We start from the raw sequence: 27,264 nt of genomic DNA, 5'->3' as shown, positions 1-27,264 counted from the left end.
ACTTTACTGAATTCACTTATGAGTTCTGAAAGTTTTTCTGGTGGAATTTCCCAGTTCCTCTAAATATATAATCATATCATCAGCAAATAGGGATAGTTTGAAGTCTTCTTTTGCTATTTGTATCCCTTTAACTTCTTTGGTCTCTCTAATTGCTCTGGCTAGAGTTTCAAGGATGATGTTGAAAAGAAGTGGTGATAGAGCGCATCCCTGCCTTGTTCCAGTTTTAAGGGGGAATGCTTTTAGTTTTTCACCATTAGAATGTATTGAGCATGGACTTAGCATAGATGTCCTTTACAAAGTTAAAGTATGTTCCCACGACCCCTATTTTTTCTAGTGTTTTGAGCATGAAGGGACGCTGTATTTCATCAAATGCTTTTTCTGCATCTATCAAAATAATCATGTGATTATTAACTTTAAGTGTGTTGATATGGTGAATTGCATTTATTGATTTCCAGGTGTTGAACCAACCTTGCATCCCTAGGATAAAACCCGCTTGATCATGGTGCATTTTTAAAATATATTTTTGTATATTTGCTAAAATTTTGTTGAGAATTTTTGCATCTGTGTTCATTAAGGATACTGGTCTCAAATTTTCTTTCCTCAATGTGTCTCTGTCTGGTTTAGGTATCAGGGTGATATTGGCTTCATAGAATGAGTTTGGGAGGGTTCCCTCCTCTTCTATTTCATAAAATACTTTGAGGAGTATTGGAATGAGCTCTTTTTTGAAGGTTTTGTAGGAATCGGCTGAGAACCCATGTGGTTCCGGACTTTTCTTTGTTGGTAGGCTTTTGATGACTTCTTCTATTTCATTACTTGAAATTGATCTATTTAAATTGTGTATGTCCTCTGGGCTCAGTTTAGGTAGTTCATATGTCTCTACAATGGTATTGATGTCTTCAAGATTTTCTATTATGGATGGCTGCTTTTAAGCCGCCACGCTGGTTTGGAGAATTTGGATAGAGATGACAAGGCCTGCAACAGCCTGACTTATGTAGCCTTTCCCAAGTTTGCTGATCCTTGTCTCGACACTGCCCGCGTTCACGTCCCATTTGAGTCTTCGGTACCCTCGGACAGGAGCGCACTGGGTTTGAAGGCGGACCTCAATGAAAGACTTTGGATCCGAGAAACCGAGGTCATCGACCCCCAGGACCTCCTGGAAAGCCAGTACTTCTCCGGAGACCTACCTGATGATGAGGACGTCGGGGGCCCCGGGCAGGAATCTGATGACTTTGAGCTGTCAGGCTCTGGAGATCTGGATGCTTGGAGGGCCCAGAAAGCTTCCCTGAAGTGATCCATCCCTTGGTGCCTCTAGATAACCACATCCCTGAGCGGGCAGGGCCCGGGAGCCGGGTCCACTCCGAATCTAAGGAACTCGAGGAGAATGAAGTCATCCCTAAGAGGATCTCGCCCTTTGAGGGAGACGAGGATGTGTCCAATAAGGTGTCCATGTCCAGCACTGCCCAGAGCAGCAGCATCTTTGAGAGAACCGAGGTCCTGGCAGCGCTGATTGTGGGTGGCATCGTGGGCATCCTGTTCGCGGTTTTCCTGATCCTGCTGCTGGTCTACCGCATGAAGAAGAAGGATGAAGGCAGCTACGACCTGGGCAAGAAGCCCATCTACAAAAAAGCCCCCACCAATGAGTTCTACGCATGAGCCTCCCACAGGCACTGGCTTGGACTTGAGCAGGAAGGGGAGCCAAAGGATTGTGAACGGTGGGCACTAGAGTAGGAGGAGGCACCTCAACACCTACCTGTCCATATCTCCAGCGCTGATCCCCTGTCCGGGGTCAGAAGCGACATCGTCTTCTACTGTGCTGCCTAGCTGTTCTGGGGTTTTGGCCTCAGTTGCCCCTGAAGAAAAATGGGGGTTAAGTGTGGCCTTTCTGACGGCAAGCCTGGGGGTGGGTCATTTTAAAAAATTTCCAGGTTAGAATCTAGGACCAGTTTAGAGCCTCTACTGAACATGCCTCATGGGGGCCCCCTGGAGCCAGAGGTGAAGGGGTATTTATTGTGGGAGTCCCGCCTGGAGGTCTGCCTGGCTGCTTCCTCCCCTTTCACAGCCCATCCCTCTGTGGGACTGGAGAGAAGGAACTAGCACCCCCGGCACCCCCAAGAACGTCCATCCGTGGGTCCTTGCCATGGAGCGGGAGGGTTTGTGGTACACCGAGGGCCATCATGGGCTCTTTTGAGCGACTTGTGGAAATCGACCTTTTTTATTTGGCGAGGGAGGGTGGGGGAAGTGCTGCAAGCACACCCTGAAATGAATCTATAGAATATTTGTAAATCATCTTTAGGGTGTTTTTGTTATTATTGTTTTTTTTTAACAGTTCATTCCTTTGTGCAGAGTGTGTCTGCTTGGGCAAGCATGGAGATGTGAGGATGTTCTGCACTCACATTTCACAACACCTGCGAAGTTTGTATTTAATGAGTTTTATGTTCGTTTGTTTCTTGAAAATGAGAGAAGAGCCAGAGATGTGATTTTTATTAATTTTTTTTTTTTTTACTATTTATAGCTTCATACAGGGCCTCTCTTTAACCCCCCCCCCCCCCCCATTTAAAAAAGTTCTTGCTCCCCTGCTCATGACCTTGGCCCTTTCTGAAGCTGCTTCATCTAAGAAGTAACTTTTGCTGAAACATAGTTTTATAGCAGATCCCAAAATATAATGTAGGGATGGTGTGGTATTTGTGTCTATGTTCCTGTAATATATTATTATTTGCCCTTGGTTCTAGAAAAATAGATAAATATATTTTTTCAGGATATAGTGTAAAAAAAAAAAAGATTTTCTATTATGTTGGAGTATACATTTTCAAAATAGCTTCTAATTATGTTTTGTATTTCACTCTCGTCTGTTGTGATATTTCCTTGTTCATTCCAAATTTTAGTAATTTGAGTTTTTGCTCTCCTTCTCTTTGTTAGTATGGCTAAGGGTTTATTGATTTCATTTATTTTTTCACAAAACCAACTATTTCTTTTGTAAATTTTTTGACCGTTTCCTTTGTTTCAATTTCATCGATTTCAGCTCTGATTTTAACTATTTCCTGTTTTCTACTATTTTTGATGTTGATGTGTTCTTCTTTTCCTAGGGCTTTGAGCTGTAGAGTTAGGTCGTTTATTTTTGCATTTTTTTTTCTTTTACTGAAAGCACTCCAGGAAATAAAATTTCCACTAAGTACTACTTTCATAGTGTCCCAGAGATTTTGATATGATGCATCTTTGTTCTCATTTACTTCTAAGAATTTTTTAAGTTCCTTCCTGATGTCTTCTGTTATCCATTCATCGTACAATAGCATATTATTTAATCTCCAGGTGTTGGAGTAGTTTCTGTTTTTTATTCTGTCATTTATTTCTAATTTCAATCCATTATGATCTGAGAGAATACAAGGTAGTATTTCTATCTTCTTGTATTTGCTAAAAGTAGCTTCATGGCATAATACATGGTATATTCTAGAGAAGGATCCATGTGCTGCTGAGAAGAAAGTGTATTTCCTCTTTGTTGCATGGTATATTCTATATATGTCCGTTAAGTCTAAATTATTGATTGTGTCATTGAGATCTATGGTTTCTTTGTTCAATTTTTGTTTGGAGGATCTGTCCAGTGGGGAGAGAGGTGTGTTAAAGTTGCCTAGTTTTACTGTGTTGTGGCCTGTTTGATTTCTGGAATTGAGAAGGATTTGTTTGACATACATGGATGAGCCACTGTTTGGGGCATAGATATTTATGATTGTTATGTCTTGCTGATTTATGCTTCCCTTAAGCAGTATGTAATGTCCTTCTTTATCCCTTCTGACTACCTTTGGCTTGATGTCCACATTACCTGATAGGAGAATAGATAGTCCAACTTTTTTGCTGAGTCCATGTGTATGGTATGTTTTTCCCCACTCTTTCACCTTTATTCTGTGGGTATCTCATTCAATGAGATGAGTCTCCTTCAGGCAGCATATTGTTGGATCTTTCTTTTTAATCCAATCTGCCAGTCTATGTCTTTTGATTGATGAGTTCAGGCCATTAACATTCAGGGTTATTATTGACATACGATTTGTATTCCCGGTTATTTGGCTCATTTTTGTTTTTCAACAAGACTTGATTTCTCCTTTATTTGGCTATTCCTTTAGGGTAGTTCCTCCTTTGCTGAATTACATCATTGTATTTCATCTCTTCCTCATGGAATATTTTGCTTAGAATGTTCTGTAGCACTGGCTTTCTTTTTGTAAATTCTTTTAGCTTTTGTTTATCATGGAAGGATTTTATTTTGTCGTCAAATCTGAAGGTAAGGTTTGTTGGGTATAAGATTCTTGGTTGGCATCCATTTTCTTTCAGGGCTTGAAAAATGTTGTTCCAGGCCCTTCTAGCTTTTAGGGTCTGAGTTGAAAAATCTGCTGATATCTGTATTCGTTTCCCTCTGAATGTAATTTGATTCTTTTTTCTCACAGCCTTTAAAATTCTGTCTTTATTTTGTTTGTTGGGTATTTTCATTATAATGTGCCTTGGTGTGGGTCTGTTGTAATTTTGTATATTTGGAGTCCTGTAAGCGTCTTGTACTTGATTTTCCATTTCACTCTTCAGATTTGGGAATTTTTCTGATATTATTTCATTGAATAGATTGTTCATTCCTTTGGCTTGTTTCTCTAGGCCTTCCTCAAACCCAATAATTCTTAAATTTGCCCTTTTCATGATATCCCATAATTCTTGTAGATTCTGTTCTTGATTTCTTACCATCTTCTCTGTTTGGTCCACTTTGTTTTCAAGATTTAATATTTTGTCTTCAATGTCTGAGGTTGTGTGTTCCAGGTGTTCTATCCTATTGGTTATCTTTTCTATGGAGTTCTTAATTTGGTTTATTGTTTCTTTCATTTCAAGGATTTCTGTTTTTTTTTTATAATCTCTATCTCTTTATTGAAATGATCTTTTGCTTCCTATATTTCCTCTTTTAACTGTTGAGTGGTGTGATCATTCAAAGCCTTCATTTGCTCTTTCATCTCATTGTTTGCTTCTCTGATCATTTTAATTATGCACATTCTGAACTCCCTATCTGACATTTCTTCTGCCATGCTGTCATTGGATTTTATTGATGTACCATCTAAGTTTGTTTGGGACATTTTCTTCCTTTGTTTTCTCATATTGCTCATTATCTACCCCTCTATTAGTGAAACTCTGAGATAGTGCAGATTTCTTCTATTGACGTATAGTGTCCCTGTAGATTTTCAATAATTCGCCTCCTAGCCTTCAGTAGCCTCACGTCTTGGAGGAACTGGATAATGCAGTGGTACACAGAGAACTGCCCCTCTGGGGTAGTGGCTTTAGATGGAGTGTATTCCCTGCTGGTGGTAAGAGTCACCTCCACTTGTTGATCAATGGTCAGTCAAAAGAGGGACTAGTCTTTGTGCTGGGGCATGGCTGGTCTGGGCGTGTCTCTGGTTCTACCATCCTGGCAGGAAAGTCTTGCCCAGTGGGGAGGACTCACCCTATTGGGACATCTTGCTGGATAGCTCTCCTCCGAGAAGTTCCCTTTGGTCCAGAAGTACCACCTGGCCTGGGCAGTCCTCCTCTGTGATGTTCCCAGGAATCTGGACCTATCTCCTGCCAGCTTTCTTGTGCAATCATTTTTTTCTATAAGAAACATAACTTATGTGGTTGGAAATATATTTTGAATATTGAGTATATATATATATTTAAGATTGACTTTACTTACATTATAAAAGAGAAATATCAACAGCATTTTTGAGAAACAATGATCTCTTCATATTTGCATAGAAACCTGGCATATTAAATTGAAGAATTTGTTCAAATGTATATATAAATAGGAAAAATTTGATGAAGCAGCTAAACTGTGTTTTATACTTGAGAAGATTGTTCCTTCAGGAAAATATAAAATTTCAAAGTTGAATCTGGAAGAAAATATAAATAAACCAGTTACCTATAACCATGGAATAAACTGAATACTATTAAAAAGTTACTTTCAAAATAGATAATACAATTTCATAGAACATGTTTTAAATAGATTTTGATAGCTCATATTGCAGTAACAAACCACCCTATATCTCAGTGGCTTATACCACTACAGATGTATTTTTAGTTTAACATTAAATATCAACCATGTGGGATTCGGGTGGCTTATTAGAGTAGTGTAGGGCAGCTAGAGTCTTCCCCAGGTAGCCCTGCACACTCCAGCGGTGGGCTCCTCCCACAGGGCCAGAATCTCCAGCTTCTCGAAGCAGGCCTCCCAGTGAGAGCCTTTCTGCACATAACAGGGTCCAAGTCCCTGAGCCAGCATGGGTGAGCTCCGGCCCGCAGGTTACTTCAGGGAACAGGACAGGGCAGCAAAGGACTTCCCCAAGTAGCCCGGCTCCCTCCGGTGGGAAGTGCCTTTCCAGGCTAGCTTCTCGGAGCAGACTGCCCAGTGAGAGCCTTTCTGGGCAGGGCAGCCAGAGACCTCTCCAGGCAGACCTGCCCCCTCTGGCTGCAGGCTTTTTCCAAGGGGCGATCCAAGATGGCGGAATAGAGGGTGTCTGCATCTCCAGTTGCTGCAGATGCCAGGATCAAGAAGGGGAGGCACTGGAGAGAATCAGACTAAAATAGAGCCATGGGGTGAATCTCTCCCACCCGGTAAAGCTTGGTGAATCTTGGCCCGGGCAGCAGGCCCAGATACGGGCGGCTTATTAGAGTAGGGCAGGGCAGCAAGAGTCTTCCCCAGGCAGTCCTGTGCACTCCAGCAGTGGGCTCCTCTCACAGGGCCAGATTCTCTAGCTTCTCAGAACAGGCTCCCCAGTGAGTGACTTCCTGCACAGAACCAAGCTTCAAGTCCCTGAACCAGGGCGGCGAGTTCCTGCCTGCAGGCAGCTTCAGGGACCAGGACAGGGCAGCCAGGACTTCCACAAGCATTCTGGCTCCCTCTGGTGGGAAGCACCTTTCTAAGCTAGCTTCTTGGAGCAAAACGCCAAGTGAGAGCCTTTCTACACTGAGCCACCCACAAGTCCCCAAGCCAGCAGAGACCTCCAACTTGCAAGCAGCCTCTGTGACCAGGGCAGGACAGCCAGAGACCTCTCCAGGTGAACCTGGCCCATCTGGCCGCAGGCTTTTCCATGGGGCGATCCAAGATGGAAGACTAGAGGGTGACTGCATCTCCAGTCGCTCCAGAACCCAGGATTCAGGAAGGGGAGGCATTGAGAGACTCAGACTAAAATAGAGCCTCGGGGTGAGTCTCCCCCACCAGGTGAGGCTCGGCACGGGAGGTAGGCCCAATTTGGGCAGCTTAATAGAGTAGGGTAGGGAAGCTAGAGTCTTCCCCAGGCTGCCCTGCACACTCAGGCGGTGGGCTCCTCCCACACGGCCAGCTTCTCAGAGCAGGCCCTCCAGTGAGAGCCTTTCCACACAGAGCCAGCTCCAAGCCCTGGATCCACTAGCGGGCTAGGGGCAGCTTTCTTCAGAAGCACTGCATTATCAAGTTACTACAAGACTTCAGGCTACTGAAGGCTGGGAGGTAATACACTGGATATCTACAGGGACACTATAAGCCAATAGAGGAAATTTGCAATATCTCATATTCCCACTGACATCTGACCAATATGAGAAAACAAGGGAAGAAAAAGTCCCAAACAAACCTAGATACTATATCAATAAAACCCAATGACAGCACAGCAGAAGAAATGTCAGAAAGGGAGTTCAGAATGTACATAATTAAAACAATCAGGGAAGCAAACAAGGAGATGAAAGAGCAAATGCAGGCATTGAAGGAGGAGAGGAAAGAGCAAATGCAGGCATTAAATGATCACACCAATCAACAGTTAAAGGAGCAAATATGGGAAGCAAGAGATCATTTCAATAAAGAGTTAGAGATATTTTAAAAAACCAAACACAAATCCTTGAAATGAAGGAAACAATAAAACAAGTTAAAAACTCAAAAGAAAGCATACCAATAGGATAGAACACCTGCAAGACAGAAACTAAGATATTGAAGACAAAATATTAAAACTTGAAAACAAAGTTGACCAAACAGAAAAGAAGGTAAGAAATCATGAACAGAATCTACAAGAATTATTGGATATCATGAAAAGGCCAAATTTAAGAATTATTGGGATTGAGGAAGGCACAGAGAAACAAACCAAAGGAATGAACAATCTAATCAATGAAATAATATCAGAAAATTTCCCAAATCTGAAGAATGAAATGGAAAAGCAAATAGAAGAGGCTTATTGGACTCAAAATATACAAAATTACAACAGACCCACACCAAGGCACATTATTATGAAAATACACAACAAACAAAATAAAGACAGAATTTTAAAGGCCGTGAGAGAAAAGAATCAAGTTACATTCAGGGGGAAACCCATAAGAATATCAGCAGACTTTTCAACTCAGACCCTAAAAGCTACAAGGGCCTGGAACAACATTTACCAAGCCCTGAATGAAAATGGATGCCTACCAAGAATCTTATACCCAGCAAAACTTACTTTCAGATTTGACGATGAAATAAGATCCCTCCATGATAAACAAAAGCTAAAGGAATTTACAAAAAGAAAGCCGGCATTATAGAACATTCTCAGCAAAATATTCCATGAGGAAGAGATGAAAAACAACGATGCAAATCAGCAATGGGAGGAACTAGCCTAAAGGAATAGCCGAATGAAGGAGAAATCAAATCATGTCAAAAAAAACAAAAATGAGTCAAATGACTGGGAACACAAATCATATCACAATAATAACCCTGAATGCTAATGGCCTGAACTCATCAATCAGAAGACATAGACTGGCAGAATGGATTAAAAAGAAAAATCCAGCAATATGCTGCCTGCAATAGACTCATCTCATAGAAAGAGATACCCATAAACTAAAGGTGAAAGGATGGGAAAAATCATACCATGCACACGGACACAGCAAAAAAGCTGGAGTATCCATCCTCATTTCAGATAATGTGGACTTCAAGCCAAAACTAGTCAGAAGGGATAAAGCAGGACATTACATACTGCTTAAGGGGAGCATAAATCAGCAAGACATAACAATCATAAATATCTATGCCCCAAACAGTGGCTCATCCATGGACGTCAAACAAATCCTTCTCAATTTCAGAAATCAAATAGACCACAACACAATAATACTAGGCGATTGTAACATGCCTCTCTCACGGCTGGACAGATCTTTCAAACAAAAAATTAATAAAGAAACCATAGATCTTAATAACACAATCAACAATTTAGACTTAACCAACTTATATAGAATATACCATTCAAAAAAGAACGAATACACTTTCTTCTCAGCAGCACATGGATCCTTCTCTAAAATAGACCATGTTTTATGCCACAAAGCTACTGTTAGCAAATACAAGAAGATAGAGATACTACCTTGTACTCTATCAGATCATAATGGATTGAAAACAGAAATAAATGACAGAATAAAAAACAAAAACTTCTCCAATATCTGGAGATTAAATAATAGACTATTATATGATGAATGGATAACAGAATACATCAGGAGGGAAATAAAAAAATTCTTAGAAGTAAACGAGAACAAGGACACATCATATCAAAATCTCTGGGACACTATGAAAGCAGTACTTAGAGGAAGATTTATTTCATGGGGCGCATTCAACAAAAGAATTAGAAATCAACAAATAAACGACTTAACACTACAGCTCAAAGCCCTAGAAAAAGAAGAGCAGACCAACACCAAAAGTAGTAGAAGATAGGAAATTGTTAAAATCAGAGCCGAAATCAACAAAATTAAAACAAAAGAAACAATCGGAAAAATGAAGAAAACAAATAGTTGGTTCTTTGAAAAAATAAACAAAATAGATAGACCCTTAGTCACACGAACAAAGAGAAAGAGGCAGAAGAATCAAATTCCTAAAATTTGGAATGAACAAGGAAATATCACAACACACACGAGTGAAATACAAAACATAATTAGAAGCTATTTTGAAAATCTATACTCCAACAAAACAGAGAACCTCAAAGACATCAACAAGTTTCTAGAGACATATGAATTACCGAAACTGAACCAGGGGGACATACACAACTTAAATAAATCAATTTCAAGCAATGAAATAGAAGAGGTCATCAAAAGCCTACCAACAAAGAAAAGTCCGGGACCAGATGGGTTCTCAGCCAAGTGCTACAAAACCTTTAAAGAAGAGCTCATTCCAATACTTCTCAAAGTACTCCATGAAATAGAAGAGGAGGGAACCCACCCAAACTCATTCTATGAAGCCAATATCACCCTGATACCTAATCCAGACAGAGACACATCAAGGAAAGAAAATTTCACACCAATATCCTTAATGAACATCGACGCAAAAATTCTCAACAAAATTTTAGCAAATCGCATACAAAAATATATTAAAAAGATAGTGCACCACGATCAAGTGGGATTTATCCCAGGGATGCAAGGTTGGTTCAACATCCGGAAATCAATTAATGTCATTCACCATATCAACAGACTAAAAGTTAAGAATCACATGATTATTTCAATAGATGCAGAAAAAGCATTCGATAAAATACAGCATCCCTTCATGCTGAAAACACTAGAAACAATTGGGGTAGTGGGAACATTCCTTAATATTGTAAAGGCCATCTACGCTAAGCCCATGGCCAATATCATTCTACGTGGTGAAAAACTGAAAGCATTCCCCCTAAAAACTGGAACAAGGCAGGGATGTCCTCTTTCACCACTTCTATTCAACATCATTCTTGAGACTCTAGCTAGAGGAATTAGACAAACCAAAGAAATTAAAGAGATACAAATTGGAGAAGAAGAACTAAAACTATCCCTGTTCACTGATGACATGATTATATATTTAGAGGAACCTGGAAATTCCACCAGAAAACTTTTAGAACTCATAAGTGAATTCAGTAAAGTAGCAGGTTACAAGATCAATGCTCATAAATCCAATGCATTATTATACATAAGTGATGAATCTTCAGAAAAAGAAATTAGGAAAACTACCCCATTCACAATAGCCTCGAAAAAAATAAAATACTTGGGAATCAATCTCACAAAAGAGGTGAAAGACCTCTACAATGAGAACTGCAGAACACTAAAGAAAGAAATTAAAGAAAACCTTAGAAGATGGAACGATCTCCCATATTCATGGATAGGCAGAATTAGTGTTGTCAAAATGGCCATACTACCAAAAGTGTTGTACAGATTCAATGCAATTCCAATTAAAATCCTAATGATGTACCTTAGAGAAATAGAGCAAGCAATTATGAAATTCATCTGGAAGAATAAGAAACCCAGAATAGCTAAAGCAATCCTCAGTATAAAGAGCGAAGCAATACCAGATCTTCAACACTATTACAAAGCAATAGTAACAAAACTGTATGGTGTTGGTACCAAAATAGACAGGTAGATCAATGGTACAGAATAGAGGACATGGACACAAACCCAAATAAATACAATTTTCTCATACTAGACCAAGGGGCCAAAAATATGCCATGGAGAAAACATAGCCTCTTCAACAAAGGTGCTGGGAAAACTGGAAATCCATATGCAACAGAATGAAATTAAACCCCTATCTCTCACCCTGCACAAAACTCAACTCACAATGGATCAAGGACCTCAGAATCAGACCAGAGACCCTGCATCTTATAGAAGAAAAAGTAGGTCCAAACCTTCAACTTGTTGGCTTAGGTTCAGACTTCCTTTACAGGACTCCCATAGCCCAAGAAATAAAAGCAGGAATCAACAACTGGGATAGATTCAAACTAAGAAGCTTTCTCTCAGCAAAGGAATCGATCAGTAATGTGAAGAGAGAGCCTACAGAGTGGGAGAATAACTTTGCCACTCATACTTCAGAAAGAGCGCTAATTTCCAGAATATATGAAGAACTCAAAAACTCTACACCAAGAATACAAATAATCCAATCAACAAATGGGCTAAGGAAATGAACAGACACTTCACAGAAGAAGATGTACAAGCAATCAACAGATATATGAAAAAAAGGTTCAACATCTCTAGTAATAAGAGAAATGCAAATCAAAACTACCCTAAGATTTCATCTCACCCCAATTAGAATGGCGATTGTCAAGAACAGAAGCAACAATAGGTGTTGGCGAGGATGTGGGGAAAAAGGTACACTCATACATTGCTGGTGTGGTTGCAAATTAGTGCAGCCACTCTGGAAAGCAGTGTGCAGATTCCTCAGAAAACTTGGAATGGAACCACCATTTGACCCAGCTATCCCACTCCTTGGCCTATACCCAAAGGACTTAAAATCAGCATACTACAGAGATACAGCCACATCAATGTTCATAGCTGCTCAATTCACTATAGCCAGAGTGTGGAGCCAACCTAGATGTCCTTCAGTTGATGAATGGATAAAGAAAATGTGGCATATATATACAATGGAATATTACTCCGCCATGAAGAATGATAAAATTATGGCATTTGCAGGCAAATGGATGAAGTTGGAGGATATCATGCTAAGTGAGATAAGCTAATCTCTAAAAACTAAAATATGAATTATCTCGCTGATAAGCGGATGAGGACATATATGCAGGGGGTAGTTGGGGTTAGTGTTAGTGTCAGGGTTTGTTTTAGGGTTAGGGATAAGGAGGGTTGTAAGAATGGAGGAAGGAATGACTGTATAGAGGGAAAAGATGGGTGGGAGGGGTGGGGCAAAGGGAAAAATAACAGAATGAATCAAACAACATTGCCCTATGTAAATTTATGATTTTTAATTAAAAATATTAAAGATTCAAAGATATTTTATTAATATAAGAAGCTAGCCAACTATATCCTGAAGAACAAACACAGACAGTGCATTCTTTTGTCAATAAAGCTTTATTAGAACAGAAAAATATATCTATGCATCCTTGTGCATGGACTAAAGCTCTTCTCTAACCTCCTCATTGCTAAAGAGGAAATATATATGCAAAGCAAAATTATGGAGTGTTTTCCAAATTTCCTGTTTATAGAAAGCATTTGTCACTTCTCTAATACTGTTGGTAAAAGAAAGGTATTTAGGCAAGCATGACTCAATAAGTTAAGAAAATATATACCTCCTACATACAGGTACTAAGTGCAATATCAAAGGGTGAGGCATAATCCTTTTACATGGAAGGGAGCAAATAATTGGCAACAATAAATCAATCTACTCTGAGACATAAAAGAAACCTGATTAGTTGGAGAGACCTAACGTTCTGCTAAAAAATTTCAATCTTCTAGGGATGCCTGTTTTTTTTTTTTTTTTTTTTTCAAATTACTTTATAGATTTAATGCTATAGCAATCAAAAATCTCAGTGGGGAATTTTCGAACTGACAAAGTGATTTTAAAGTTAACCTAGAAGTACAGGTGGGTGAGATTGGGCAAGAAAATACTAATAAAATTAGTGTGAATTTGTAAGACTAAATTTAAAATATTTTTTGGAAACAAAACAATTACGTCTCCAGGTGAATGTGGTCATCCAAACAAGGAGTATGTTGTCTCCTCACTCTACAAACATATTAAAATAATGAACATGAATAAGAAAAGGCATTTAATTCATACTACCACAGAGATAAATAACAGATAGGAATTATCTGCTAAGGAATTTAAATCTCCAATGATAAAAATGTTTAAGCATGAAATACAAATTCCTCTAAAATAAATAAAAACAATCGAAAAATCTTATCAAAGCATATAATTCACTTTTAAAATAACCAAATCCTATAAAATCAAAACCTAAAAGAATTAAAAGAAGTTGAACATACTACAAAATTTTTTTCTGTTACCAGGGATTGAACCTAGGGGTGCTTGAACTCTGAGTCACATCCCTGGACTTTATTTTTATTTTTATTTTGAGACAGGGTTTCACAAACTTGCTGAGAGCCTCACTAAATAGCCAAGACTGGCCTCAAAATTGCAACCATTGCCTCAACCTCCCAGGCTGCTGGGATTACAGGCATGTGCAACCACACCTGGCACAAACAGAATTTTTTTTAAAAAAATCACTGAACAGTCTCAACTGTAAAGAGAAATGATAGAGAAAAGATTCAGTGAACTTAAGGACTTAACAATATAAATTACTCAATTTGAACAGCATAGAAAATTTAGGCTGAAGAAAAATGACCAAAGATTAATGAATGAGGCACAAGAATACAAGAATCAACAATCATACATTTGGAGTTCCAGAATGAAAGTTTAAAAGATGATTTAAGGCATGATTTAAAAAAATATTTGAATTAATAATGGCTAAAAGTCCCCAAATTTGTAAAAAAATGTATAAACATACAGATTCAAGAGACTTAGCACAAACTAAATAAAATAAACCCAAAGAAATTCACACAATTACACACTATGATTAGACTTTTGAATGCTAAATATAATGAAAAAAATAACTCTTGAGATCAACACTAGGGAAATGATGCACTTCTTATATATAAGTACCAATTTGAATTATAGTATGTTACTATTCTAACACCATAGAGGTCATGAAAAGTTGACAAATTATTTTTGAAATGCTTATATAAATAAGTATTGTCCCCAAATTCTGTATTAAGTGGAAGTATCTTTCAGGAATTGGAGGTAAATAGCATTGTCACATTAAGGAAAACAGAGGTAATTTGATATAGTATACTTGGTCTTATAACAATGAATAAAGTAAATTAGTTAAATAAAAATAAAACAATAAAAGAAGATTTAGAAGTTCAGAAGGAAATAAAATTGGAGTGAGTAAAAGTAGAGGACAAATAATGCAGACAATCAAATTCTATTACCTTCTTAAATTTTATTTGATATTTGAGGGGGAAACTATCATTCCATATGTTCACTACATGCATAAAACAATTACTTTGAAATTGGAATATTAAATGGACTTAAGTTGAAGATAACTGTTATGGTTTGGATATGAGGTGTCCCCCAAAAGCTCAAGTGTGAGACAATGTAAGAAGGTTCAGAGAAGGAATGACTGCGTTGTAAGGTCTTAACCCAATTCATGATTTAATCCCATAATAGGGATTAATTAAGTAGTAACTGAAGTGGTAGGTTGTGGTGCAGGAGATTGGATTTGAGGCATGGCTTAGGGGGTATATATTTTGTATCTGGAGAGTGGAATCTCTCTGCTTCCTGATGACATGAGCTGCTTCCTTTTGCCACAATCTTCTGCCATGATGTTCTGCCTTACTTCAAGTCCCAGGGAATGGAGCCAGCCGCCTATGGACTAAGACTTCTGAAACAGTGAGCCCTCAGATAAACTTTTCCTCCTTTAAAATTGTTCTGGTCAGATCGATTAGTCACAGCAGCAAAAAAGCTGACTAAAACAATACCTATTACAAAATGTCTTTTAAACAATACAAAAAGTGGAAGTAAAACTCAATAAAATGTTCAAATACCCAGAGCAAGTCAAGAAAGAGAACAATAATGCATAAATAGTTATGTTTAATATAAAAGATCCAAATACAATACTTAAGGACATAGTGGCTTAGAAGATACAACAATGATTAAATAATATGCTGTCTACAAAAAACTATAAATAACATTTGTATGTTCCGTACACATAAAGGAGATGGAAAAAGTTATATTACTGCAGAACTTTCAGAATAGCAAATTAAATATTCATACAAATCATTCCATCAATAAAAGAACTTACAAAAACTGTAAAATCAAGATTTAGCCAGAGAAATTAGGGAAAATAATAAAACTCTATAAATAGGAAGAGAGGAAGTCAAATTATCCCTGTGTGCAGGGATGATTCCATATACAGAAAAACTTAAGAACTCTACCAAAAGACTATTAGAACAGATGAATGAATTCAGTACATTAATAGGATATAAAATCAACATACAAAATAGATTATTTTCTACATACAAATAATGTATTTACTAAGAAAGAAATCATGGTTGGTGTTTTATTCATACAAATAAAAGTGGAATTCCCTGTAGTATGATGATACCTGCACATAGTTTGATTTTGTTAAATTCATTATACATTTCTCCTCTTTTCAGTCTGTCCTCCCTCTTGAACTTCTTGTACTCCACTGACCCTCCCAATGTGTTTGATATCCACAGCACCCTTTTGCCTTTACTTTGCTCTGCTTTCCACATATGGGAGAATACATTCATCCCTTGATTTTCTGAATCTGGCTTATTTCACTTAGCATGATATTCTCCATTTCCATACATTTACCATAACTTCATTTTTCTTTATGGCTTTGTGTATATATACCACCATTTTTTTATTCATTAATCTATTAGTGGGCTTCTTGGCTAGTTCCATAATTTGGCTGTTATGAATTGTGCTGCTATAAATATTGATATGTCTAAATTAGTATAGGATGTTGATTTTAGCACTTTTGGGTGAATACCAAGGAGTGGAAGAACTGGGTCACATGGAGATTCCATAGTTTTTTGAGGAATTCCCACACTGTTTTCCAGAGTGGTTGCACTAATTTTCAGTCCCACCAACAATGTATAAGTGTACCTTTTCCCCCACATACTCACCAGCATTTATTATTATTTATGTTCTTGATAATTTCCATTCTGATAGGAGTGAGATGAAATCTTTGTGTAATTTTTAATTTGCATTTCCCTGATTGCTAGAGATGTTGAATATGTTTTTCATATATTTATTAGCATTTGTGTTTCTTTTTTGGGGAAACGTCTGTTTAGTTCATTTGCCTGCTTTATTGATTGTGCTATTTGTTATTTTGGTGTTAAACTTTTGAGTTTTTATATTTTCTGGATATTAATATCATGTCAGAGCAGAACCTGGTGAAGATTTTCTTCCATGAGTAGTCTCGGTCTTCACATTCTAAATCATTTCCTTCGCTATGCAGAAACTTTTAAATTTTGGTTACATACCACTTATTGGTTCTTAGTCTTATTTCTGGAGCTTTTTGGAGTCTCATCAAAAAAACTGATGCCTGAACCAATATGATAGTGTTTTCTACTAGCAGTTGTAAAGTTTCTGGTCTAATTCTTAAGTCTTTGACTGATTTTGGGTCTTTGACTGATTTGGGTTTTTTGCAGGGTGAGAGATAAGGATCTAGTTTCATTCTTCTACATATGGATAACTGATTTCCCCACCACCACTCATTAAAAAGGCTATCTTTTCTCTAAGACATATTTTCAGCATCTTTGTCAAGTATCAGATGATTTTAAATATGTGATTGTCTCTGTGTCTTCTACTGGATTTCAATGGTCTTCATGCCTATTTTGATGCCAATACTATGCTATTTTTTAACTATAGCTCTGTAGTATAATTTTAGATTGGGTATTATGATGCCTCTTGCCTTGCTCTTTTTATTCAGGATTGCTTTGGCTATTCTTGGTCTTTTATTCTTCCAAATGAATTTTGGAACTGTTTTTGTTTGTTTGTTTTTCATTCAGTGAAGTATGTTCTTGGTAATCTGATGAGGATTGCATTGAATTCGTATAGTGCTTTTGGCAATGTGGCTATTTTGAAAATATTTACTCTTGTCTATCCAAGAACATGGTAGGTCTTTCCATGTTTTAAGGTCTTCTTCAATTTCTTTCTTCTGTGTTTCATGACTTTCATTGTAGAGATCTTTCATGTCCTTGTTAAACTAATCCCCAAGTATTTTTTAGGTTATTGCAAATGGGATAGTTGTCATGATTTCTTTCTCAGAAGAATCACTGTTTAAGTATAGGAAAGCTATTGATTTTTAAATGCTAATCTTGAATCTTGTTATTTTGCTCAATTTATGTACCAGTTGTAGAAGACTTCTGGTGTAGTTTATTTTTATGGGGGTTTCTTCTAGCTAAAGGATCATGTCATAAGCAAAAAGAGACATAATTTGACTTCTTGATATACACACACAAAGGAGTATTACTCAGCCATTAAGAAGAATGACTTTATGACATTTGTCAGTAAATGAATGGATCTGGACACTATCATGCTAAGTGAAATGATCCATTCCCCAAAAGCCAAAGGTCAAATATTTTCATTGATATGTGGAAGCTAACCCACATTAAGGGGAGGGATAGAAATTCAGTAGAGTAGACAAAAAAGAATGAAGAGCAGGGAGGGGAATAGGAAAAGGAAAGACAGTGGAATCAATCTGACATAATTTTCCTATGTACACATATGAATCCCAACATCATGTGCATCCACAAAAATGATATCCTAATTAGAATAAGATATATTACATGCTTGTATGATTACATCAAATGTCCGCTGTCATGTATAAATAAAAAGTAATAATAAAAAATTGACATATTTTCCTGTTTATATACTCTAATTTCCTTCTCTTGCCCAATTGCTCTGGCTAGAGTTTCAAGAATTACATTAAATAGAACAGGTAAGAATGGAATTCTTATTTTATTCCTAATTTTAGAGGAAACACTTTCAGTTTTTTTTATGTACTATGATGTTAGTTTTGGATTTTTTATATACAGTCTTGATAATGTTGAGATAAATTTTTTCTCTCCCTACTTTTCCCATTTTTTTTCTCTGCATTTTTTATTTGTGCATTATAGTTGTACATATGGTGGGATGTTATGTATTAGGACAGGTACCAATACCACAACATAATTTGGCTAATATCCCTTCCCAGAATATCCCCCACTTCACCTTCTCCCACTGATGCTCTTCTTCTATTCTATTGGATTCACTTTGCTTTTCACATGATCACCTCTCATTTTTCCTTTTTTTCTTCTTCCACAGTGAAAGAAAACCTGTAACCTTTGACCTTCTGACTTTGACCTGTGTTGCTGAATAAAATGGTCTCCAGTTCCATCCATTGGCAGGAAAATGGATGGAATTCAAGACCATTATGTTTCTGTAAATGATGTAATACTCCATTGTGTATGTATACCACTTTTTCACCACCTAGAGTGGTCCTCAGTTTGGGTATTGTGAATTGTGCTGCTATAAACATGACTATTCATGTATATACAGTGGGATGCTAACTTTAATTCCTTAGGATAAATTCCAAGGAGTTGTGTTGCTGAATCACATGTGGCTTCATGCCTAGTCTTTTGAGGAATGTCCATACTGATCTCAACAGTGATTATAGTAATTTACATTCCTGCCAACAGTGTAAAAGTGTTCCTTTTTCTCCACATCCTCTCCAGGATTTATTGTTTGTATCCTTAATGACTCTCATTCTGAGTGGTGTGAAATGAAATCTCAGTGTAATTTTGATTTGCATTTCCTAACTTGCCAAAGATGTTAATTTTTAAAAATAATTTTTGTCCATTACTATTTTTACTTTGGAGAAGTTTCAGTTTAATTCATTTTCCAGTTTATTAATTGGGCTATTTGATTTTTTTGGTCTTAAGTTTCCTGAGTTCGTTAAATATTCTAGATATTAATCCTCTGTCAGAAGAATAGCTAACAAAGACTTTCTGTAGGTTCTCTCCTCACATTCTTTATTAATTCCTTTGTTGTGCAGAAGCTTTTTAATTTAATACTATCACATTTATTAAAACTTTCCATTATATTCTAAGCTTCAATTCTTTTTTATTATATTTTTTTAATTAAAAATCATAAATTTACATAGGACAATATTGTTTGATTCATTCTGTTATTTTATTCCCTTCCCCCTACCTCTCCCACCCCTCTTTTCCCTCTATACAGTCCTTCCTTCCTCCATTCTTACCCCTAACCTTATCCCTAACCCTAAACCTAACCCTATCCCTAATGCTAACCCCTCCTACCCCCCATTATAGATAATAACCAATTATCAGCAAGATCATTCATCTTTCAGTTTTTTGAGATTGGCTTATCGCACTTAGCATGATATTCTCCAATTTCATCCATTTGCCTGCAAATGCCATAATTTTATCATTCTTCATGGCGGAGTAATATTCCATTATATATATATATGTATGTATATATATATATATATATGTATATATATATGTATATATATATATATATATATCACAGTTTCTTTATCCATTCATCAACTGAAGGGCATCTAGGTTGGTTCCACAATCTGGCTATGGTGAATTGAGCAGCTATGAACATTGATGTGGCTACATCTCTGTAGTATGCTGATTTTAAGTCCTTTGGGTATAGGCCAAGGAGTGGGATAGCTGGGTCAAATGGTGGTTCCATTCCAAGCTTTCTGAGGAATCTCCACAATGCTTTCCAGACTGGCTGCACTAATTTGCAACCCCACCAGCAATGTATGAGTGTACCTCTTTCCCCACATCCTCGCCAACACCTATTGTTGCTTCTGTTCTTGATAATCACCATTCTAATTGGGGTGAGATGAAATCTTAGGGTAGTTTTGATTTGCATTTCTCTTATTACTAGAGATGTTGAACATTTCTTCATATATCTGTTGATTGCTTGTACATCTTCTTCAGTGAAGTGTCTGTTCATTTCCTTAGCCCATTTGTTGATTGGATTATTTGTATTCTTGATGTAGAGTTTTTTGAGTTCATTATAGATTCTGGAAATTAGCACTCTATCAGAAGTAGGAGTGGCAAAGATATTCTCCCACTCTGTAGGCTCTCTCTTCACATTACTGATAGTTTCCTTTGCTGAGAGAAAGCTTTTTAGTTTGAATCTATCCCAGTTGTTGATTCTTGCTTTTATTTCTTGGGCTATGGGAGTCCTGTTAAGGAAGTCTGAACCTAAGCCAACAAGTTGAAGGTTTGGACCTACTTTTTCTTCTATAAGATGCAGGGTCTCTGGTCTGATTCTGAGGTCCTTGATCCATTTTGGGTTGAGTTTTGTGCAGGGTGAGAGATAGGGATTTAGTTTCATTCTGTTGCATATGGATTTCCAGTTTTCCCAGCACCTTTGTTGAAGAGACTATCTTTTCTCCATTGCATATTTTTGGCCCCTTGGTCTAGTATGAGAAAATTGTATTTATTTGGGTTTGTGTCCATGTCCTCTGTTCTGTACCATTGATCTACCTGTCTATTTTGGTACCAACACCATGCAGTTTTTGTTACTATTGCTTTGTAATAGTGTTGAAGATCTGGTATTGCTTCGCTCTTTATACTGAGGATTGCTTTAGCTATTCTGGGTTTCTTATTCTTCCAGATGAATTTCATAATTGCTTGCTCTATTTCTCTAAGGTACATCATTAGGATTTTAATTGGAATTGCATTGAATCTGTACAACACTTTTGGTAGTATGGCCATTTTGACAACACTAATTCTGCCTATCCATGAATATGGGAGATCGTTCAATCTTCTAAGGTTTTCTTTAGTTTCTTTCTTTAGTGTTCTGCAGTTCTCATTGTAGAGGTCTTTCACCTCTTTTGTGAGATTGATTCCCAAGTATTTTATTTTGTTCGATGCTATTGTGAATGGGGTAGTTTTCCTAATTTCTCTTTCTGAAGATTCATCACTTATGTATAAAAATGCATTGGATTTATGAGCATTGATCTTGTAACCTGCTACTTTACTGAATTCACTTATGAGTTCTAAAAGTTTTCTGGTGGAATTTCCAGGTTCCTCTAAATATATAATCATGTCATCAGTGAACAGGGATAGTTTTAGTTCTTCTTCTCCAATTTGTATCTCTTTAATTTCTTTGGTTTGTCTAATTCCTCTGGCTAGAGTCTCAAGAACAATATTGAATAGAAGTGGTGAAAGAGGGCATCCCTGCCTTGTTCCAGTTTTTAGGGGGAATGCTTTCAGTTTTTCATCATTTAGAATGATATTGGCCATGGGCTTAACGTAGATGGCCTTTACAATATTAAGGAATGTTCCCACTACCCCAATTGTTTCTAGTGTTTTCAGCATGAAGGGATGCTGTATTTTATCGAATGCTTTTTCTGCATCTATTGAAATAATCATGTGATTCTTAACTTTTAGTCTGTTGATATGGTGAATGACATTAATTGATTTCCGGATGTTGAACCAACCTTGCATCCCTGGGATAAATCCCACTTGATCGTGATGCACTATCTTTTTAATATATTTTTGTATGCGATTTGCTAAAATTTTGTTGAGAATTTTTGCGTCGATGTTCATTAAGGATATTGGTGTGAAATTTTCTTTCCTTGATGTGTCTCTGTCTGGATTAGGTATCAGGGTGATATTGGCTTCATAGAATGAGTTTGGGTGGGTTCCCTCCTCCTCTATTTCGTGGAATACTTTGAGGAGTATTGGAATGAGCTCGTCTTTAAAGGTTTTGTAGCACTTGGCTGAGAACCCATCTGGTCCCGGACTTTTCTCTGTTGGTGGGCTTTTGATGACCTCTTCTATTTCATTGCTTGAAATTGATTTATTTAAGTTGTGTATGTCCCCCTGCTTCAGTTTAGGTAATTCATATGTCTCTAAAAACTTGTTGATGAGTTTGAGGTTTTCTGTTTAGTTGGAGTATAGATTTTCAAAATAGCTTCTATTTATATTTTGTATTTCACTCGTGTCTGTTGTGATATTCCCTTGTTCATTCCAAATTTTAGGAGTTTGAGTCTTCTGCCTCTTTCTCTTTGTTCGTGTGGCTAAGGGTCTATCTATTTTGTTTATTTTTTCAAAGAACCAACTATTTGTTTTCTTAATTTTTCCGATTGTTTCTTTTGTTTTAATTTCGTTGATTTCGGCTCTGATTTTAACAATTTCCTGTCTTCTACTACTTTTGGTGTTGGTCTGCTCTTCTTTTTCTAGGGCTTTGAGCTGTAGTGTAAAGTCGTTTATTTGTTGATTTCTAATTCTTTTGTTGAATGCGCCCCATGAAATAAATCTTCCTCTAAGTACTGCTTTCATAGTGTCCCAGAGATTTTGATATGATGTGTCCTTGTTCTCGTTTACTTCTAAGAATTTTTTTATTTCCCTCCTGATGTCTTCTGTTATCCATTCATCATATAATAGTCTATTATTTAATCTCCAGTTATTGGAGAAGTTTCTGTTTTTTTATTCTGTCATTTATTTCTAATTTCAATCCATTATGATCTGATAGAGTACAAGGTAGTATCTCTATCTTCTTGTATTTGCTAACAGTAGCTTTGTGGCATAAAACATGGTCTATTTTAGAGAAGGATCCATGTGCTGCTGAGAAGAAAGTGTATTCGTTCTTTGTTGGATGGTATATTCTGTATAAGTCAGTTAAGTCTAAATTGTTGATTGTGTTATTAAGATCTATGGTTTCTTTATTCAATTTTTGTTTGGAAGATCTATCTAGCGGTGAGAGAGGTGTGTTAAAATCACCTAATATTATTGTGTTATGGTCTATTTGATTTCTGGAATTGAGAAGGATTTGTTTGATGTACATGGAGGAGCCAATGTTCGAGGCATAGATATATATGATTGTTATGTCTTGATGATTTATGCTTCCTTTAAGCAGTATGTAATGTCCTTCTTTATCCTTTCTGACTAGTTTTGACTTGAAGTCCACATTATCTGAAATGAGGATGGATACTCCAGCTTTTTTGCTGTGTCCGTGTTCATGGCATGTTTTTTCCCCATCCTTTCACGTTTAGTCTATGGGTATCTCTTTCTATGAGATGAGTCTCTTGCAGGCAGCATATTGTTGGATTTTTCTTTTTAATCCAATCTGCCAGTCTATGTCTTTTGATTGATGAGTTCAGGCCATTAACATTCAGGGTTATTATTGTGATATGATTTGTATTCCCAGTCATTTGAATCATTTTTGTTTTTGACAAGATTTGATTTCTCCTTTATTTGGCTATTCATTTAGGCTAGTTCCTCTCGTTGCTGATTTGCATCGTTGTTTTTCATCTCTTCCTCATGGAATATTTTGCTGAGAATGTTCTGCACTGCTGGCTTTCTTTTTGTAAATTCCTTTAGCTTTTGTTTATCATGGAAGGATCTTATTTCATCGTCAAATCTGAAAGTAAGTTTTGCTTGGTGTAGGATTCTTGGTTGGCATCCATTTTCTTTCAGGGCTTGGTAAATGTTGTTCCAGGCCCTTGTAGCTTTTAGGGTCTGAGTTGAAAAGTCTGCTGATATTCTTATGGGTTTCCCCCTGAATGTAACTTGATTCTTTTCTCTCACAGCCTTTAAAATTCTGTCTTTATTTTGTATGTTATGTATTTTCATAGTAATGTGCCTTGGTGTGGGTCTGTCGTATTTTGTATATTTGGAGTCCTATAAGCCTCTTGTACTTGGTTTTCCATTTTATTCTTCAGATTTGGGAAATTTTCTGATATTATTTCATTGAATAGATTGTTCATTCCTTTGGTTTGTTTCTCTGTGCCTTCCTCAATCCCAATAATTCTTAAATTTGGCCTTTTCATGATATCCAATAATTCTTGTAGATTCTGTTCATGATTTCTTACCATCTTTTCTGTTTGGTCAACTTTGTTTTCAAGATTTAATATTTTGTCCTCAATATCTGAGGCTCTGTCTTCCAGGTGTTCTATCCTATTGGTTATGCTTTCTATGGAGTTTTTAACTTGGTTTATTGTTTCCTTCATTTCAAGGATTTCTGTTTGTTTGTTTTTTTTTCAGTATCCCTAACTCTTTATTGAAGTGATCTCTTGTTTCCCGTATTTGCTCTTTTAACTGTTGATTGGTGTGATCATTTAATGCCTGCATTTGCTCTTTCCTCTCCTCCTTCAATGCCTGCATTTGCTCTTTCTTCTCCTCGTTTGCTTCCCTGATTGTTTTAATTATGTACATTCTGAACTCCCTTTCTGACATTTCTTCTGCTGTGCTTTCTTTGGGTTTTAGTGATATAGTATCTAGGTTTGTTTGGGACATTTTCTTCCCTTTTTTTCTCATATTGGTCAGATGTCAGTGGGACTTTGTGATATTGCAGAATTCTTCTATTGATTGATAGTGTCCCTGTAGATTTCCAGTATATCACCTTCCTGCCTTGAGTAGCCTGAAGTCTTGGAGTAACTTGATAATGCAGTGCTTCCAAGGAAAGCTGTCCCTAGCCCGCTACTGGTTCCAGGACTTGGAGCTGGCTCTGTGTGGAAAGGCTCTCATTGGAGGGCCTGCTCGCAGAAGCTAGGCTGGAAAGCCACTTCCCGCTGGAGGGAGATGGGCCACTTGGGGAAGTCCCTGGATTCCCTGTCCTTGTCCCTGAAGCAACCTGTGGGCAGGAACTTGCCGAGTTGGCTCAGGGACTTGGAGCTTGGTTTTGTGCCGAAAGACTCTCACTGGGGGGCCTGCCCCGAGATGCTGGAGAATCTGGCCCTGTGGGAGGAGCCCACCGCCAGAGTGTGCAGGGCTATCTGGGCAAGACTCTAGCTTCCCTGCCCTACTCTAATAAGCCGCCCGAATCCGGGCCTGCCGCCCGGGCAGAGTTTCACCGGGTGGGGGAGACTCATCCCATGGCTCTATTTTAGTCCAAGTCTCTCAATGCCTCCCCTTCTTGAGTCCTCGGTTCTGGAGCGACTGGAGATACAGTCACCCTCTAGTCTGCCATCTTGGATCGCCTGAGCTTCAATTCTTAAGAAACTGTCTCTACTGAGGTGGTCAAAATAATTGATCAGAATGAATGTTGATTGCCTATGCCCAACTGTCCTTTCTTTTGCTTCTTGGGCTATGTGCTGAGACAGAGAGCTAATGCTGGGGGTTAATAACCCCTTCCTCTTCTTGTGTTGCTCACTGAGCTGCCAGTTGGTGTAGTGGAAGACTAAAGCTGGTTGAAATATTTCTCAACTTGCCTTCTTGCCTGTATAGGATAGGATGTAATGGGAATACTGTAGTCTGGAGATTTTCCTGTACAGACCATATCAATGTACTCCCTGGCTGGGGCTGCTGCAGAGTTCTATGAGGGTCTTTCCAGTGACTGGGGGTTACTTCTAATCAGAGCTTAGTGACTTTTTTGTTTGGTGTCTGCTCTGGAGAGACAAGATCAATGAATCCCTATGGTAGGTAGATGTGAATCTCTGCTGAGTCTGGATCCCAGAAGCCTCCCAAGAATTCTATTCAGTCAGCAAGGGAAAGAATCCTATACATACTCTGACAATCACAAATACAGTCTTTCCTGGCTTAGCTCCTGAGTGTACTAACACTTGCCCATTCAGATTCCTGATCTTGTTCAGCTGGTCATGTGAGTCACTAGATTCAAAGGAAAAGCCTAATATGATTTCCTTTCTTTTTCCTGACCTGAATCCCCCTGGGTACAATCTTCTCTGTGCCTGATTCACTAAAGTACTGCAAGGTACACCATAGGACACGCAGTAAACTTGCAGCAGCAAAATGGATATACTACGCTCTTGTTATGGTTTAGATATTAGGTATTCACAAAAAGCTCATGTGTGAGAAAATGCAAGAAAGCTTAGAAGTGAAATGATTGGGTTATGAGAACCTTTAACTAATTGGTGCACTAATCATCTGATAAGGATTAACTGTAGGCTAATAGGGTGTGGATGGAGGAGGTGGGCTTTTGGGGGTGCGTCTGTGGTGAGAAAAGTTGCTCTTTCTCTGCTTCCTGTTACAATGTTCATGGTTGCTTTTCTATTCCACTCACATTCAGCCTAATGTTCTGCCTCACCTCAGGCCCAATGAATGGAATAGGTTATCTATGGAATAAGACCTCTGAAATAATGAGCCTTGAAATAAAATTTTACTTCTGTAAAGTTGTTCTTGTCAGGTCTTTTGGTCACAGTGGTGAAAAAGTTGAATAAAATAGATCTGGTTTCTGCAGCAGCAAGCTGTAGTGTTGCTTTCCCAAGATGGCTCCCACTTAAGCTCTACATTTTCTAGTTAGGGAATAGAGAACATTTTTCACACAACAGTTTGCAGTGCAGACTCTGCATCTGCTAAGTTCAGACTACTTTTCTGATCTCAGGATTTTTCTGTACCAAATCTGTTCATCTTCTTTAACCTTTTTGCTGTTATACACCAGTACTGTTGCCATTGTTACAAATTATTTATATTCAGTTTACTTTCTTCTTTGTTCAATGCACCTTACTTTCTGAGTCTCTATGACACCCTTACTCTCCAATATTTATTTTAGTAAAATCCCTCTTTCACTCACCTCCCTGTGAAACTGTCCTCTTGCTGCATGAATTATAAGCCATACATCAACTAGGAATGCAGTTTTCCTCTAATCTGCCAAATTGAAATGTTTTTAAAAAGAATGGCTGTTACATTTGATGGAAAGACTTTTCTGCATGTATTGATATAATTATTTGATTCTTGTCCATAATTCTATTTTTGTAGCAAAATGTGTTTATTGATCTGTTTATTTGAACCAACCTTGCATTTCTGAGATTAAACCCACTTGACCACGGTGTGTAATTTCTTAATGTGTTTTTGAATGTTTGTTAAGGATTTTTCTATCTGTATTCATTGGGTACATAGGTGTGTAGTTTTGTTTCCTTGATGTGTTTGGTTTTGGTGTCAGGGTAATAGTGGCTTCATGGAATGTATTTGCAGGTGTTCCCTGCCTTTTAATTTCATGGAAAAATTGGAGAAAAACTGGTGTTAGTTCTTTGAAAGTCTGGT

The 27,264-nt window shown here is 37.6% G+C and overlaps 1 pseudogene across 1 annotated transcript; it reads left to right on the top strand.

Moving 5' to 3' along the window:
- Positions 1-284: 284 nt before the first annotated feature.
- On the top strand, positions 285-2,364 carry LOC306651120 (syndecan-4-like; annotated as a pseudogene). The gene is made up of 2 exons: positions 285-304; positions 931-2,364. The product of its transcript is annotated as a syndecan-4-like (transcript).
- Positions 2,365-27,264: the final 24,900 nt, after the last annotated feature.

The sequence above is a fragment of the Sciurus vulgaris genome, assembly GCF_902686455.1.
Source record: "Sciurus vulgaris genome assembly, chromosome: X".
Lineage (NCBI taxonomy): Eukaryota > Metazoa > Chordata > Mammalia > Rodentia > Sciuridae > Sciurus > Sciurus vulgaris.
Note: the sequence above shows the minus strand (reverse complement) of the source record. Positions and strands in the feature narration are given on the sequence as shown.